The following is a 16,966-nucleotide window of genomic DNA, read 5'->3' on the forward strand; positions in this document are numbered from 1 at the left end:
CCACCGATCCCATTGCATTTTATTTAGGATAAACCACTTATTTGAAATTAATTAATTAAAAGGTGCGTACTCTCCAATACACCACTGAATTATAGTGTCATAATATTTAATAATTATAATTAACATAGACACCTGACCTCCATTTAATAAACAATTTATTTGCCATACTCTGTTAATTTGAAGTTTAAAGTTTAAATCATTTATGTTAAACTTAAATTATTTAAAAACTTAAAAAGACTTAAATTTAGTCATTTAAGACATTTTAGGTCATAAGTTTACATACATTGACCGTTGCATTTAGTAGGCCTATTCTGGTCTAAATAAGCTTTTTGCATCTTAGGTGTTTACACACACAAATTAAGCAGTTTATACGTACATTTAATGTTACTTTGAAATTACTTTTGATGCAATAAATAATCCTAAATAGTTGAAAGTGTTAACATATTCTTGAAATGTAGTTATTTTATAACTATGAAATTTATTACTAAACAAAGTGAATCATTATGAATTTGCCAAGAAATAATCCACTTTACCACTGTAAAGCAATGCCCCACACTCACTAGAACGGTAGAACCTGGACTGTATGATATGTTCTGTATGTAAAATAGAGAAAATAAGCAAGATGCGCAGTCTCATGCAGCCTTAGTGAAATATAGCGCGTCACAATGAACTAAAAATAAAACCACCCTTGAAATGCTGGCGATCTTAATTTTTTCAGCCTACACTGACTGAGAATAATGTTGCACTATTTTATTAACAAATAATTAGAATGTTTTTTTCCCTTCAACTCATTCATCATTACTTTTGCCTGTGCAAGTTTTTTGCGCGCGCTTGAGCGCGAAGGCATCTATTTTCAGGTGCAAGATGCCACTTTGGGTGGCACCAGCACACTCTGCCACACCTGTGGCTATGTCCCTGCTACAATAATAATAACAACAACAACGACAAAATAATAACAAAAAATAATAATAATAAGACAGGCCTACTTTGACGTTGCAATAAAAAAGTATTAATTATCAAATAAATATTTACAATAGGCTAAAGGCATATATTAAATTAAAATAGGAGAAAATCCAATAGAAACAAATGGTACCATTTATTATAGCCCCATGCAGGGTCCAATGTGTTCTTACAACCATTGAATAACTAAGTAAATAATAATAATAACAATACTAATAATAATAGGCCTAATAATAATAATAATAGGCCTAATAATAATAATAATAATAAATTATTATTTTATACAGAGTAGGCTATTATTTAGGCCTACAATAGCTCTGAAACAATCAAGTAAACCAGGTGCTGCTCGGAAATGGCTTTCTTTGCTCAGCATCAGGTGCACAGCAGCAAGAAGCTTGGCAGTGAACTATGACCTTATTTTAATGACAAATGTCTAAGAATACTGCTGATTTACGTTTTAATTTAATTTATACATACGCAATGAATGTAAGCCTGCTAACTGTGTGTGGTTCAAATGATAGAATATGTAAACTTTGTTTATATATATAATTAAATAATAATAATTAAAAGCCTGCGTGTAAGGCTTTTATTTTGAGGACGACGTCACGAGCGCAGATTTGGTTAACCAGTTAGAGGAAAGTGGGCGTTTCAGCACCGCCTACATGTGTAAAATGAATTTTAAAGTCGTTTATCCGTTTTCCTACCCTAAACCAAAGAACGAAAATCCAGCCAAAATCTCGTTTTTTCGTTTTCTCGTGAGCAAAAGGAAAAACGGAAAAACGGCCGTTTTCTCCATTTGCTTTATTCCGTTTGAAAATGGAAAACAAATGAACAAAACGTACACGGACCTTACAGGCTTACATTTTTCAAAATATCTTCTTTTGTGTTCAATATAAGAAATAAACTCATAGAGGTATGGGTTTAAATTAAAAGAGTGAATAATTGATCACAGAATTTCATTTTTGGGTAAAATGTCCTATTAACCCTTAAACAGGCATCATAACCACCTGGTTGACCTTTTATCCATAGGTTATCATTATTATTTTATTTGCTTATTAATATTTATCAGAGTTGTGTCAGCCTATTATTCAATACAATATGTGGGCCAAACTAATTATTTTCAAGGAATGCACTTTAAAAGATTAAAGGGATACTCTCTCCTTTTTAAATATATGATTAAAATTGATCCACTATAGTAAAATTGCATGATTTATAATCAATTTAACAAAAACAATGATCCTTTAAAAATGTTTTTATTTATAACATTTCACAAAGCCATGGGGGTGTTTGGGTGTTTCAAAAGACCCATCCCCTCACAGACAAAGGTCCAGAATGTGGCCCATACATGAACTCATTTATTCTATTTTGTCTGCTATGTCATCATAAAAAAATAAAAATGAAAAATAAAAACATTGAAAGTTAAGTCATCTTTCGCTACTGTTTTATTTTTAAAATAGAGAAAACATTTTACAAGTGACTTTTATTCTAAATCTTAGACCTTATTTTTGAAACAAAAACTGATTATTATTATTATTACTATTATTATTATAATTATTATTATTATTAATCTTATTATTATGTTTTAGTTTTTTTTTTATTCATACGGCCAAATTCTGACTGAGGAAAGTTGAATTTGTTCAGTTTGTTATTTGCCTAATAAAAGACAATAGGCTGCAGTTTTTAATTAAAATGAACATTCTTATTGTTTTTCAATGTTAGATGATGTAACATATTTGTATTTTAAAATAAGTATTTATTCATCATTCTTTATTCTAAATCTTTAGGAAATATTTTTATACATCAAAAAGAGTGGTTATGATTACCATCCGACTAATTCAGCTAAAACAAGTGCTTTTAATGTAATATTTAAACCTCATAGTTGAATTTAAAATGAGGCAAATAACTGAAAAAAGGTCCACTTGAGAGAAAAAAAAAAGAACAGGCCTGGATTGTTTTATTTAATGACCATTTTGTGTCACATTCCAGGGCCTGGAATGTGACACAAAATGGTCATTAAATAAAACAAATCTGTTACTTTAGTTTTAAACTTACCTGTAACATTATAACCAATTGATAAATTTCATTACAGCCAAATAAGGCATGATCAAATGAAATAAGGATGAAATAATATGCTTCTAAAAAGATTCGTGTGAAAAATGACAAATTAATGATTTACTGACATCTACTGGCTTTGTTTGAACATGTTTTGTTTCCGTTAGATGGCAGCAATCTTCTGCTAATCAGAGCACATGTTTCTCTCAGCTCCTTGAATGAAACCGAGACATGGAAAACCTAAAAGTGGACTTTCTCATATTTGTGTAGAATGGTTATTTGGTTATCTCAGAGCATTGTGACTGTAGAAATATGGTTTTATTAAATTTAAACAATATATTAAATATGTAAATAGGGTTTTAGAAACTTTAATATTATTTAGATAACCATGTTCATTCATTCATTTTCTTGTCGGCTTAGTCCCTTCATTAATCTGGGGTCGCCACAGCGGAATGAACCGCCAACTTATCCAGTTTTTACACAGCGGATGCCCTTCCAGCCGCAACCCATTTCTGGGAAACATCCACACACACATTCACGAACACACTCATCCACTACGGACAATTTAGCTTACCCAATTCACCTATACCACATGTCTTTGGACTGTGGGGGAAACCGGAGCACCCGGAGGAAACCCACACAGAAATGCCAACTGAGCCAAGGTTCGAACCAGCAAACCAGCGACCTTCTTGCTGTGAGGTGACAGCACTACCTACTGCGCCACTGCCTCGCCAGATAACCATATATATTAATTTATTAATTAATTTTCGGCTTAGTCCCATTATTTATCTGGGGTCACCACAGGGGAATGAACCGCCAACTTAGTATATGTTTTACGGAAACATACTGGAGCACCCGGCGGAAACCCACACCAACATGGGGAGAACATGCAAGCTCCACACAGAAATGTCAACTGACTTGAACCAGCGACCTTCTTGCTGTGAGGTGAGAGCCCTACCTACTGCACCACCGTGCTGCCTGATATTCATGTACATATTTATTTATATTTGTATTTTCCCACAAATTCCATTTCTTTTTACATTACCACATCTTAAAGAACAATACAATAATGCATTTACAAAATCCAAAAACCACTACAACTGTTATATTTTCCAAGCTTATGTAGGCCTACATTATCCCAAATATTTTGAAGAATGTTTAAATCCAGAGATATATGCAAATTATAACTAGTTATATGAACTGTGTCCTGTGTGGTCATGCTAATGACTTTTTACAAAATCATTTACAAAAATGTATGTTTGTTTACAAATGTGCATTTAAACTGTAAGTTATTCAATTTTTTTAATGAGATTAGAATTTTAGAAATATGAAAAAATACTAAAATGCTAATTTATTATTATACTTAATAAAAAACAAACAAACAACAACAAAACAATGTGAATCTGTTAAAACTTGTTTTAAATGAAAAACTGTAGCCTATGGGCAAATAGCAAACTGGCCAGCTCATTTCCTTAGTCTGAATTCCTCCATTTAAATAATAAAAGCTCTCTTTCATTGGTTATATTTCTTAAAGCCTTCTTCTATTGGGTATTTTCACAATTTATGATAGCATACTGTCAAAAATGGGACAAATAAGCTTGTATGGGGCCAAATTCTGGACTTTGTTAGAAGGGGATGAATAACAGATGATATTTTAATTTTTTTTGTTCTGTGTGCTTTGTTAACCTACCCCTGACTGGACTGTTCTTGTGGTAGAGGTGAAATAAAGAAGTGTGCTGAGAAATAAGAAACTACCTGCTATCTGCACTGTAAAAATTTATATGATCAACAAGTGATGACATGTTTTAGGTCATTGCAACTTATTAAACTAAGTTACTCATGTTCTAATTTTATAAGTTAAGCAAGCTGTTTTAAGTCAGTTTAACATAATCAATGTTTAATGGACTAAATTTGATTCACCTTAAAAATTTAGAGTAACCAGGATCTTTTTACAGCGTGAGGAAAAATACGTGACATCTGGTCATTTTTATGGGGTACTAAACAAAGCAATAGGGTATATGCCGAGCTAGTGCTGTTCCCATGCTGATACAATTCCGGTGACCTGTTATTGTGAACTTTTTTCCACTTTATACGGTTCCTTATACAGCATCGATGTTGTAATTTCATTCAAATACATTCAGTTAAATAAACTTTAGCATTTATTTAGTTGCTCAAGCGTAAAGCGAGACAAAAAGCTGTTTACTCGCACGCGCCCGTCAGAATCGGCAGGCTAACGCAGAAGCTCCATTGAATACACTGGGGTAAAATAAATGCTCATATTATAAAGATATGGTGGGGGAAATGTAATTTAATGCAGTGCTTCTTAAACAAAGACCCACTTTAAATCGGATATCACTCAGCCAGTGGAGATCGCTGATTTTTAAAGAAAACAGACCTTTAACGCAACTGATTTTGCGTTGGCATTCAATTAGCCGGAAACGCTTAACCCAGGTTACTGGCAAATTAAAAGTCCTATTAGCATGCTTCGGCATATACCCCATTCAAAACTGAGCCATAGTTTAGCAGAGTCACTGTTTATGAACAGCAGCAATCCATATGGTATACTTCATATTATTGACATGCGAAAGCACAACCCAAAGAGGTGTTTCCCATGTCATGGTGCAAATTAATTCTTCAGCAGATCAAGGGTCCCCTGCTTCCGTGAGCCCTGGGGCTTTAGCCCCACATAGCTGTTGTGTTAATACAGCCCTGTTTAACTCATCTATGAACATGCTTTCGAGTGCCATAGGATGAAGACCACGACTCCAGTGGTTCTACACTCAGTCACAGCGTCATGAAACTAAGCCTTTGTTTGTTGTGAATATGTACCCTCTAGTGACAAAAAGTACATACCGTGTCTTTAATTGAACTCTTTTCACTAATGGAGTATTGAGAAAGAACAGATTCACACTTTATTATCTTTTTTCATGCTTTAAATCTTTAATCTTAGTATTGTGTAAATACTGTACATTTGATCTGGCTGCAATTTGGAGGGAGTTGACTTGTGGCATGACCTACAACGTGCAGAGGATTGTAAGATGAGCAATAGCATATATATATAATATATGATAACCACTCAAATGTCATTGCCGTCCTTTTAATGTCCATTAGTGTCAAAGCACTGAAGGCCATGTGATTGAAAACACTGCAGCTCATAAATAAAGTGTGATTGGGAGACTGTGTAGGCCAACGCTCCACTACAATGGATAAATGCATGATGACAAGGTCTTTTCAAATGTATGTTATGTAAGGTGATTAAAAGTTAAATTCCGAGAGCCAATAAGATTGACAAAGACCAGGAGTCAGAGAGGCAATTAATGAAGAAAGAAATAAAGAAAGATTTACTAAGAAAACAGTTTGCAATTTCATTAGGAGCAGCTTCAGTACTCCCACAGGCCATTCTGCTTACAATCTTAAAACAACAACAATTATACTCTGAAACACAAGGTTACTAGCTATATCACACATCTTGGCTAAAAAGATTTTGGTTGATTGAAACATATATAAACTTAAACGATCTCCACAGCTTTACATAAAATTCTGAGCAAAATCTCCAATGTTTATTTAGGCTAAAAAAGCAAACAGCTATTTCTGTGGTCAGGATCAGTGGCGGATGGGCAATATCTTGCTGGGGGCGGCATGGAGAAAAAAGTGCCTCAGTTATAGCTTCAAGATAAAATTTACTTTATGAAAGTGTATTAATTTAGAGTGGTTATCCCAGAATAAAGACGTTAGGGGCTATTCAGGTTTGGCATCTCACATGCGCTGCTCCTGATTTTGTTGTTTACATGCACGCCGATATGCAGAAGACAAAACTAAAGTTTACATCATATGATGATAAGCATGGCTATGAAGCAGAAAGGAGGAATAATGAGTCAGGGAGTTAACTAAGACTTCATAACATTAATTCTCAGCAAAGAGTCGGATCTAAGACAAAAGATAAATCTATAAAACATATATTTTTAGTATTCTATAGAACTTTCATAATTAATACTCATGCAAAAGTCTTAGAAGAGTACTCCAGTTGTATTTTTATTTTGATTTTTAGTTATTTAGGATTGATTTTTGTTATTTATTTTGAATAATAATTGCATAATAATAATAACAATAGAAAAAGGTTGTTATATTTTTTTCGAAAATATAATTTGGGATGGTTTCGCCCAGGGGGCCATTTGATCTAGAACCGCCACTGGTTTGGGTGATCAGAGAGGTGAGATCCAGCTCCAGTCTTTGTTGTCTCCTCTGATGAAAAACACACACATAATGTACAAGTCAAGTCTATTTGAGCTTTAATGTGATTTCACTACATGTATGGACATACAACAGAACAAAATGTTGTGTCCCGCAGGGTCACGGTGCTACATAAATAATCATAAATATGAACATAAAACTGGATGTAAGAGCTAATATACTATAACAACTATACCATAAATACTTTACTTTTTACATAACCTAAGACTGACAGGACAAGCAGTGGAACATGATTTGTGGTACATTTACAAGCAAACATTGTTTTCCTTATCAAGTCCTTCCCAGGTAGCAAAGAATTCTGGCCCAGATTTGGCATAAAGCTGGAACAGCAGGCATTCGTTCAGCACTGGCATATGGCATGAGGGCCAAAAATGGCCTGGGTTTGGCACAGGTGGCACCGTCTTTAAGGCGGCACACAAGACCTGGGCAGATATCAAATGTGGTATTTGGCCCAGATGTTAAAAATGTATATGTTGGCCACGTAACTTTGCCGTATTTTGCCCCACTTTTAAAATACATTTAAATTATTCTTGAGTAAAGAAAAAAATCTACCAATCAGGACGCTTTTGAGAAAAAGCCTGGCCATAAAGCGTAATCCTTCATGGGTTTATCAAATTCATTACAGTCGTGACACACCAACATATCTGGCCCAGTAATGGAGTATTAACTTGGTCACTTGTATGGAAGCCAGACTTTGTCCAATCTGTACCGTAATTCACTGCAGCATGTGGGACAAGCAAAAGCTGATTGTGTCGGCCAGATCTGGGCCAGATAAATGTTGCTATGTGGGTTGAAATATGGAGTTTAGTCTCAGGTGCAAATAGAGAGAAGGCTGTTTCAACAGGTGGTTTGGCAAGCCCACTCACCTATGCAAAGCACAATGAGAAATGCACAATGTTTTTCAAGAGAGTTATTGCAAGAAAATGTCTGGAGCAAATTTGTGCTGGTTAGAGTGTCAGAGGGATGGCAAAGTGTGTTTTTACAAGTGGTTTGTCAAACCCATACACCTGTCTGAGGCACATTCTGAATTGGATAATGTTCTGAAGTTTTCGTGTTGTGTGGTGGTGGTGGGGATCCTGATTTGGAAGCTGGAATTGTGGATAACATTTCCACAAAAAGGGGGCAAGATGATTGCAGTTGAGGGCTCTGACAGCTTGTGGAAAGAAACTGAGCTGGCTCTAATACATTAAAAAATTGGAGACTGTGGAAGGGACGGGTAGAATTTTTTTTACAATACTGATAATAGCTTTGCTAAATTTACCATAAAGACTTCAATGATGACTAGTTTAAACAAGCTTGGTATCAGTGGTACAGCACTTACATACACAAGAAATACAGTGCCAAGTGCAATAAAATACAAACTACAAAAGAATTAACAGTTTCTAACAAAATATCAGCATTGCTGTTATCCCTGAGAAAACAAAGGACTTTTAATACAGAAAAGAGCAATGACACACATATTATTCCAGTTTTACTTTAAAGAGGGATGACACTAAGGACATCATATGATCTTAGCACTTGAACACGGATTTAACTTGATCAACCATCATATCACAGAAAGGATATATGCCAATTCATCCTGGAGCCATCATTGTCCGAGATTCCCACTCCTTCAATTTGATGTAACAAGACGTTCATATGTACAGTATAGAATATGTGGGGTTCTGTCACTCTAGTTCCTAGATGTCTCTTTGCAGAAAGTATGTGGCTAAATGACTTCATAGGCAGCCTCTTTTTTTCTAGAAAACAACAAAAAAATATGTTATTCAATTTAATTGCATTTCAATTTGCTAATATATCACTTATTTAAGACAAAAACACTTTACTTGCTAATTACACATATATTCATTCACCCGCTTACAAGTCCATCCATCCATTTATCCATCCATACAGCTACATATCCACCCACCCAATTAGTTATTTATCCATCCTTCCATACATCCATACACTCACTCATCTATTCATCCATCAATACATCCAGTTAACCATGCATCCACCCATACAGCCAAATCCTTACCCACTCACCCATCCATCCGGTTATCCAACCATCCATACAGCCATGCATCCACCCACCCAACCATGCATTTATCCACCCATCCATCCATCCATCCATCCATCCATCCATCCATCTATATAGCCACATACCCACCCACACACCCAAGCATCCTTCTATACAGCTACATACCCAAGCACCCACCCACTCAACCATCCATTTATCCATCCATCCATACAGTCACATACCCACTCATTCACTCATCCAGATAACCATCCATGCATCTATACAGCCACATACCCAAGCACCCACCAACACCCAACCATCCATTTATTAATCCATCCATGCATCCACCCATACAGCCAAATCCCTAGCCAACCACCCACTCACCCACCCAGTTAACCAACCATCCATCCATACAACCACATACACAAGCACAAACCCACCCAACCATCCATCCATCCATCTATCCATCCATCCATATAGCCATTTACTCATACAGATATCCATCCATCCATTTATCCATCCACCCTTACAGCCAAATACCCACTCATCCATAGATTCATATATCCATCCAGTTAACTATGCATCCATCTATACAGCCACATACCTACCCACCAACCATCCATCCAGTTATCATCCATCCATCCATACAATTACATAACCCCCACCCACCCATCTATCAATTTATTCATCCACCCATCCGTAAAGCTACATACCCACCCATTCATTCATTTATTCAGTTATCCATCCATCCAGTTATTCATGCATCCATCCATATATAGGCATACCCACCTATCCATCCATCCATCCATCCATATATCCAGTTACATCCTAACCCATTAACTCATTCCTTTATCCGTCCATCCAGTTATCCATGAATCCATCCATAAAGCCACATACCCACCCATCCATCCATCTATCCATCCACATCCCAACCCATTTACTCCTTCAGCTATCCATCCATCCAGTTATCCATGCATCTATACATAAAGCCACATACCCACCCATCCATCCATCCATACAGCTCACTATAAAACCACATACCCACCCACCTAACAATCCATCCAATTATCGTCCATCCATCTATACAGCCACATACCCCCACCCACCCATCTATAAATTTATCCATCCACCGATATGTATAGATACATTACCCACCCATTCACTCATTCAGTTATCCATCCATCCAGTTATCCATGCATCAAGCCATACACAAACATATCCACCCATCCATCCATTCACACAGTCCTTGATACAACCACATACACACCCACCTAACCTTCCATCCAATTATCATCCCTCCATCCATAGTCACATACCCCCACCCACCTATCTATTCATTTATCCATCCATAAAGCCACATACCAACCCATTCACTCATTCAGTTATCCATCCATCCATCCAATTATCTATACATCCATCCATACAACCACACACCCACCCCTTCAGTTATCCACCCATCTATCTACTTATCCAGTTATCCATGCATCCATCCAATTATCCATCCAACCATCCATGCAGCCACAATCCCACCCACTCAATCAGTTATCCATCCATCTATTTATCCAGTTATCCATGCATCCATCCATATAGCCTCTTACCCACCGATTCATCCATCCATACAGCCACACACCCATCCAGAGGCATAGAAGTAGCGTGGATGATGGGGACACATCCCCTCCATCATTATTTTTGTTTTAAACAACATTATGTGCAGTTTTGTACATGTTATAACAAGTTACAAGAGAAAACCAAGAGATCTGACTGAGTTTGCAACTTTGCTCCATCTGACCTCTCTGCTGGCTTTAAAAAGCACAGGCCCAAATCAGCAAGTGGTAAAAACAGCTTGAAACAATAAAAAACATAATTCTTTTTTCACGTTTTCCCATTGAAATGTCCCCACCAAAAAATGAAAATCATGCTATAAACATTTACCTGGTCAGGCAGAAAGATCGATCGATCGATCTATCGATCTATCGATCTATCTATCTATCTATCTATCTATCTATCTATCTATCTATCTATCTATCTATCTATCTCTATCTATCTATCTATCTATCTATCTATCTATCTATCTATCTATCTATCTATCTATCTATCTATCTATCTATCTATCTATCTATCTATCTATCTATCTATCCTCGATACATGAGTAATCCATCACTAAATCACTGTTGGAATCCATCGTAGTTCAATAATAAACTCCGATTACGTCGGTCTCGGTCGGTCTACGTTGCTGCCCACTAGTGGCAGTTGTGGGCGCTGCAGACACTGAGCGCCAGCCTGTGGAGAAGAGAAGAGGGAGTCCAGTGTGCACGAGAGGGACAGTCGGGCTCCTGTTCTGTTGGGTTCAGCCCTGCAAAAAAAAAGACACGATCCTCACTCTACGTTCGGACCGGGACCCTCGATTCTCCCTTAAGAAGCAGCCTTACATTATCAGACTGAAAACTTCCCATGTCAAACCTATGTTTCTGGATTGAAGACAGTCTCGCTGCAGCTGTCTCTGGCTGCTATTAACTTGGTGAGTGGCTCTTTCTTTTAAATGCTGGATATGCTAACATGAAAACTAGGCACATTTTTGTGGAGGTTTTGTCTGGGTTGGCACACGCCCTGGAGGCAGCCGAGTTACTGTAACAGCGTTGAGATAACGTTAACGTTAATGGTTACAGTGTTAGTTGGATTGGATAGCAGGCTAACGTTAGGTTAAATGTGTCCGTCTTTAGCATAACAGCAGCTCCAAAGCCTGTTTCAAAACATCGTGAGCTGCCTACCCAGACGGCATATTTGGGCGTGTTAGATACGATCTAGGTAGGCAGTTCCCTAGGTTTTTGAAACACAGCTCAAAGTGACTCTAGATCATATAACTTACCCAATTTACCTTCACTGTTTAGCTTAGCTTAGCCAGCCTGCTACTGCTCTGGAGCTGTTTTCTGTCATATAAACATCTACACTACCACAATATTCTATTAAGGCGCCTACAAACGTGACAACAGCGCTGGAAATGGGATTTATGTGGTAGCTTTATTCGTCCGCCTCTACACAACTCGATATTAGCCGTCGCGCTGAATTGAACTGCTCGACTAGCTGTTAGCAAGCTAACAAGCCAGAGAAGAGAAAGAAGTTTGAGCTGGTTAAGTTCATTCTCCCCGGCGTTTGTAGAAGATTATTTTGGAAGTTATTTGGTTACACTTAAAGGTCTGTATATTTTTCTTTTCGGGTGCTGTAGTTAATATTGTTTTATTGTTGAACATATGTTTACAAATGCCATTTACAAAACTTTTTATTACATCTATTATATAAATATGTTTCCTGAACGCACTATAATCAAGCTTGCATGGCATTGGCAAAACAAAATGTTTTTATGTAAGTCAGTTAATCAAACAAAACAAAATAAATTCTTGTTTATGTTTACTGATTATGAAAAGTGTTTATCATGCAATAACCATATCAAATGAAATCTTACACAGAGGAAACAAGTAATGTCGACTCAGAGACTGTAATATCACAATGTTTGGTTGCTAGGATTGAGAAATGGAATGCGCTTGTTAAGTTGTAATTAGATTTGTGGCTTCATTTAAGCCTTTAATGTATTAGGGAGCTCATACATTCGTTGAAATGCTGATGAAGTAAATTGGAGTCTTAAGGTTTCTTGTTGAGATTTAGATTAACCTTCATGTGCTATGAAATTTAGCCACCCCTGTTAAAGACAGTTGCAAACCCACCGGGTAAACAAACTGCATGTGTGAGACTGGTAAACAGAGGTCAAATATTTTGCCTCATGTGTTTGTATAACTGTGGTACACACTTCTACCAGTCTAAGTGCTGTCTTTCTCAAATATTAGCTTTAGGCTGTGAAAAAAACAGCTTTTGTGAGAAACCAGTGCAGTGGTTGTGGTATATCTGCACAGCAAAACAAGTTTGGGCAGCATGAGGTGTTCAGAGTTTAGATTTAGGCCGAGAGGCTCTTGTTTTTTCAGATTGCGTCTTGGTGGAAAGGTTTGAAGATTCTATAAAGGGAAAAGACAGGCTTTTTCTTCACCTCCACTCTGAATAGCCGGAGACGTTAAATGTCTTCTGCTCATGCAGGTATTTATCTCTGGTTTGAATGTGAATGAAGGAGTCAGAAGGAAGTCTGTGAGGGCATGAATATAGGTGGCACACAATTTGTGTGTCTCTGTGTGCAGCAAGATAAATATCAAATTGAGTTTTTCATTAAAGAAAGCACGGAGACCTTGCCGGCAATGCAGAGAGAACCCGAGTATGACCTCGAGTCAATAAAGGAAGATTTCAGGCCGCCTCTGGCCAGCGGCGAAGAGCTGAGAGTAGTGAACTTTGAGTCAGCTAGTTGTGTGTCTCAACATCAGATCCAGCATTTGCCTTCCATTCGTTATGCAGTGTATTTTCCACAAGCACATCTGAAAGGAATATTTAGAAGTTCAATACAAACTAAACTCAGTTGACAGCATTTGTGTAGAGCTCCAACTGCTTCTGATGGGATCAACATTTTTGTTGTTGTGATAAATACTGAAGTTATCACAAAATTTTACCGAAGCTATAACCATATTATCACAATATTGATTTAAGCTACAAAAAGGGTACTTTACACATATAACAAAACAAATGTGTGTGTTAGGGCTGCACAATATCTAATTTCAGCGTTAATATTGCTATGTGCACATCTGCAATCGGTCTTATAATGGCATGCCCAATATCCAGTTATGATCATAGTTGATCAGATCTTTGTAAAGTGTATCCATAATGTAGTGAACATTTTTAATTTGCATGTTTTTAGACCTGTGATAATTATTAAGCATTTTGAGATAGTTTAAAAATACACTCAATTCTAGTTTTAGATTACAAATATTTAATTATTTCGACGATAAAGACTATACAGTCATATTTTGCATTTAGTTATTTAATTTCTGTGTTAATTCTCTGAAAATCAGAAAAGCACTGATTAATTACTTTTGTATTTATCTATGCTTGAAGTGTTATGCAGAATAATCTCAATTAACCTAAAAAACTATGAATTCTTAAAAAAAAAGCTACTCAAGTCATCTAGTAAAATTGTATTGTATCGCAAAATATATTGCAGAAAAATAAAATATTGCAATATTAATTTTGTAATTCAATGTGTTGCTTTATAGTATAAACACTTTCAGAGTAAACGTGTTTAAAAAGAAGTTTTAAAAGAAGTTCAAAAGGTTTATAATTACTACATTCGACTAACATTTCACATCAAGTTCTCATTAGTAAATGTTAAATAAGTCATCAAAATCAGAAGTTGCAATTGTTTCATTCAATTGAGTTTATATTGACAACTAATAAAATTATTTTACTGAAGTTGTGTTTTCACAAACATATTAAATATTTACATCAGTGTTTGTTTTAATTTTTATTTAGCAATATTGTACCATTTTTTAAATGTTGGACAAGTAATCATTTTGTTTTCACCCTAAAGTGTTTATTTTATTAATATTTATTTTATATTTCTACCTTTTTAATCAAACATTTGCCCTAAAGTTCTACATAAAGTGAGAAATGTGATCACATACTGTAAAAAAAAAAATACAATGACAAGAGTCAAGACAGCTTATTTGTTTATTTCATTTTAATCAGGTTTCAACTACATTTTAAGTTATAAAAAGTTTCATTAGGGTAACATTTAAAAAAAGTCTTTATAAACAACTGTGAGAAATAATCAAATTTTTTGTAATATGCTTGTAAAAAAACGACATCAATGCAATAATTTTATTAGTTATTAACTCAGTTGAATAAAACAATTACAACTTCTGATATTATGTATTTTCAACTGAAACAAAATATTGAATAGGGGGTGGGCGGGGCTATCTTTATGAGCGTCATTCCCTTGTTGCAAACAAAGAGTCAATGTGGCGTGGTTAAGAATCCTGTGGCTGAAATAGTCAAACTGACGTCATCATAGAAGACTGAAGATTACCAAAGCAAACTTTTTTCATTTAATTAACTTGCATCGATTTATTGTTCAACTAAAGAATAACAATTTCCGCTAGCAAAATAAACATTTTAAATTTTCATTACACGTAGGCTTTAAACTTTATCTAAGAAATTAACATCACTAAATAAATGCTTGTAGTTTCATTATGAGATTAATAAAATTAGCTGATGTTTATTGCTGACTAACTGGTGTTTTTTGTATTTATTTAATCAAATTTGGTTATATCAGCTATTTTGTTTTATTATATCCTGCTTAATATTATTTTCTAAACATTGTGTAAACAGACAAATACATGAAGATTATGATAAACATATGAATGAAAGATCACATGATAAACATCATGACGCATGCCTACCACACCATAGTAAAAAAAAAAGCCTGAAGCCCTGAACATATACTTGAATAGTTATTATATTTCTTTAACACCCCATTTACAATGGCACATTTATCAAAATCAGAGTTATTGCTATCCTGTTCTCATGACATGCACGCACATGCTGGTATTCATTTAGTGAAACTTAATTGTGACTTATTTACTGTCAGAACAAGCCTTTATGCAAAATGAAAATACTCGCATCATGTTGCATGGCTTTTGTAACTAAAAGGCTTGTAAATTTAAGAGATGTGGTGGAAGACAAAGTAAATGCTGAGTTTGTGGGGAGTTTGTTAAATTGTGATTTGTATTTGTATGTTTGAAGTGCTTAATGTAAGAATTCTCTTGTTTAGGGTGTTTTTTCCATGTGCTTTGGTAAATGTATATTGTATATGGACAAAATCAAATTGATTATTTCATATTAATATGCTCTACTGTTTATTTTGTGGTGTCACAATATACATTGTTTACTGTACTTTTTCAGAATTTATGTGAGTGCAGTATTGCATGCTATTACAGGGATGCAGACCCAAACATGAATAACGGCAAGTTGCTATCTTAAAAGTACAGTGTTTACATTTTGCTTTTTATTAAGCAATATTTTACAGTTACTTTCAGCTACATTTTCTAAAGTTAAACAAAGTTCAACTTTCAATGTATTTAGTCTGTTTGATTGGCGAAAGTTGAGATCACTAGAGATGTTAATTTAAATAAACAAAAAAATTGTGTATGGAATAAGTAGATTCCTGAGTACAATAAAAGGTAAAAATAGTCCTTTACATAAGTTCAATATAAATACAAATTATTAACTCAGTGAATGTACAAATATGGGAAACGCATTGTGATGCATATCATCATCATCAGGATATGAAAAGACTTGTATTGTGATATGGGATGTTTGTCATATTACCCAGCACTTCTAGGGGCTTTAGTGGTGGATGTTCACTATTTGATCAATTTGTTGCCATTTAAATTAACATTTTTGATAATGTGTTACATCTTAAGTTTGTGGTATATTAATTATTGCATGACTATGCGTAAAGGTTTCATGAGATTATTCTCATGACAGTAAATTTCTAGAAGCATAATATACTGTAAATGTAATGTTATCCTTGATAAATGTTACCCTTTTTAGTTTTTTAAAAGTTAGTAAAAAGCTGTTTAAATATTATATAAATAAAAGCAAATAAATAATATTTATTTGATTTTATAAAAAAAAGTTTATTAAAATTTGTCATAAATTATTCATTACCTAAAGTTATTTTATTCATGACAATGAATTTTCATGTTATTACTAACCCAGCTGTAATTTTAAATTAGTGCTTTATTAAAGAAAAGGAGAGTCAAGTGGTGGTTA

At 35.1% G+C, this 16,966-nt stretch overlaps 1 long non-coding RNA gene across 1 annotated transcript; it reads right to left on the bottom strand.

Moving 5' to 3' along the window:
* Positions 1–7,284: 7,284 nt before the first annotated feature.
* On the bottom strand, positions 7,285–11,615 carry LOC147831971 (uncharacterized). The gene is made up of 2 exons (XR_015520476.1): positions 11,472–11,615; positions 7,285–9,002 (listed from the first exon to the last, which is right to left on the bottom strand). It is a non-coding gene; the product is annotated as an uncharacterized LOC147831971 (long non-coding RNA).
* Between the last annotated feature and the right edge of the window lie 5,351 nt (positions 11,616–16,966).

This window comes from Danio rerio, chromosome 21, assembly GCF_052040795.2.
Source record: "Danio rerio strain M-AB ecotype USA chromosome 21, GRCz13ab, whole genome shotgun sequence".
Lineage (NCBI taxonomy): Eukaryota > Metazoa > Chordata > Actinopteri > Cypriniformes > Danionidae > Danio > Danio rerio.